Here is a 2,462-nt window from a genome sequence, read left to right on the forward strand (position 1 = left end):
ATATCTAACTCAAAATTTTAATATAATAAATTAATAAGTTTCTCATTTTATAAATTACTTACTCTTTCATATTTTTTTTCATGTGAGATTAACTTTATACACTACTTACACTTGTAATATTAATATTTAATGTGACAGACTAATGATTAATCATTCTATTTAAATACTTATTGTTGACCAATAAATGACTACATATATAACTAGGGCTGCGTTTGTTTACAGAGACAGGACACTGAGACAGGAACACAGAGACACAAAATTGTGTTTGGCGGAGAAGACATGGACAAAGACAATGTATTCAGAGACACTGAATTAGTGTATTTTGTGTCCATCCTGACAAGAATGACATGGAGACACTATCGAGAGACACAACTTATTTTTTATTTTTTCTTTCATTATTTTTGTTAATTTTTCATAATTATATTTTTTATTATTATATTTTTCATCTCAAATTTTTTGAATGAAAAAAAATGAGAATAAATTGAATTTTCATAATTTGTTCTAATTTATCACCAAATAGAATATAAGAACACAAAATTTTGTGTCTCTTCATCAGTGTCTTGTTCTATCCTGTTCTCAGTGTCTTGTCCTGTCCTGTTCTCGGAAACAAACGCAGCCTAAACGTTTGGACGTAATTCAAAAGTTAAACATGATGAATGAATCACTCAATAAATTTAAATTATATTTTTTTAGTCTCATTTAACATGTGTATAATAAAAAATCAAATTTTACAATATCACTTAAAATAAATGTTAAAAGTGTTGAGACAAAAACACTGCCAAACTAACTAGTAAGCATACTACTAGTAGTATATCACATACCATAAAAGCTAAGAATACTTTTTTAGTGATAGAAGAAGAAAAGTTCATGGAAAAGAATCTCATCCCATATATATCCATGGTGGAACAAATCAAGAAAACAACCCCTGCTTATTGGTGTAGTAGGAAGAACTAGGCAACTAGCATTTCAGGACTAAATAGAAAGAACAACACCAATCACCATTTGAAAGTTATATATCAATATGACGTGATCTTTTCATCATAATAATTATGCAAATTATTTATACATATATCTTCATCATCAAATGCATATGTATATAACATCTTCAATTCCTCTATATGTATGAGCCAAAAAGTTATACAACTATGAAAAACATGAAAGGCATATATATACCATGTACTATTCTCAAAGAATAATTGTGAGTATATTATTTACGGAAATGTTTGGTAACCAAAGAAAATCAGCAAAAAACAGTCATAACTTACCTTATTTAGCATTCATTAATTGTTGCGACCATTAATTAATGCTAAATAAGACAAGTTCTGATTTTTTTTTGTCTATTTAACATTACCCATTATTATGTGCTTAATTATATTGATGATGAATGCTTTGACAGTAGTTTGAACATTGTTAATTAGTTCGATCATGCTGTTATATCAAAAATAAAAAATAAAAAAAATATATAAAAAAATTATTTTGCTCAGCCGACACTTAAAAATATGTCCCACTGCACACATAAAAAATTATATATCCCATGAAATATATGCAAGCTTTAAATCACCAAAATCTACTAAAATATTTGCCAATTGGAAGCTTCTTACTGAATACAGTTTTTTATAGAGATTTTTTTGGTAGATATCATAAAGAATATTTTACAACTTTGATTGTTAGATATTGTCATCATATATATATATATACAATGATAGTGTAACATAATTTTATTCTGTCCACAAAAAGTTAAAAATAGAATTATCAAATTGATAGTGAAATTTTTTTGGGTCAATATAGTGAATTGTTTTTTTTTTTTTTTTTGTCAAGGAAAAATAGTGAATATATTTTTTGGTACTTGCAATATAGTGAATTGTTAAATCATACAAATGGAAAAGTTTGGGCCACAAATTTGTTTGTTTGGACAACCATTTGGGCCACTGGAAAAACCTCCCAATGGCATCATCTATAGGCCCATGAATCTTTAAAAGGAAATAAAGCCCTGATGCTCTCCTGACCAAAAGAAGAGTCCTGATGCTTTCAATAAAAATAGAAGCATCTCATTATTGGGCTATCACTTTTCTGACTTCAACTAAACTCATAGGCCCAAATTGTGGCCCATAGTATCGTCGAAACGTTAGTTAAAAAAAAAAAAAGAAATGCATGCACGAAAACGACATCGCTTTAAAGCTGAGACATGTTAGGCAAACATACAAGCAACGGCAGCAACGTTGAAGGGACACTTTGACACTTCCATTCGTTTGTGTTCGATACGAACGAGGTCTCTCTCAAAACCCAAAGCTCCAACTACCTCTTTCTTCTGAGATTCTCCGTCAAATTTGGCTTTGATTTTTCCAACATCTGCTCACCACCTTCTTAAACTTCTCACTCTTCTTCTTCTTCTTCTATTCATAACATCAACGCATTCTCTCTCTCTCTCTCTCTCTCTCTCTCTCTCTCTCTCTCTCTCTCTC

At 29.7% G+C, this 2,462-nt stretch overlaps 1 protein-coding gene across 2 annotated transcripts in view; it reads left to right on the top strand.

The window, feature by feature from the left end:
• The window catches only part of LOC107644906 (plastidial pyruvate kinase 2), a 4,685-nt gene continuing 4,421 nt past the window's right edge, over positions 2,199–2,462 (top strand). Inside the window, exon 1 of one of the 2 annotated variants that reach the window (XM_021103271.1) lies at positions 2,199–2,446. The gene's annotated coding sequence lies outside the window, so the exon portion shown is untranslated. The remainder of the gene's footprint in view (positions 2,447–2,462) is intronic. The other variant, XM_016348861.2, reaches the window with a different exon arrangement.

The sequence above is a fragment of the Arachis ipaensis genome, chromosome B05 (assembly GCF_000816755.2).
Source record: "Arachis ipaensis cultivar K30076 chromosome B05, Araip1.1, whole genome shotgun sequence".
Taxonomy (NCBI): Eukaryota; Viridiplantae; Streptophyta; class Magnoliopsida; order Fabales; family Fabaceae; genus Arachis; species Arachis ipaensis.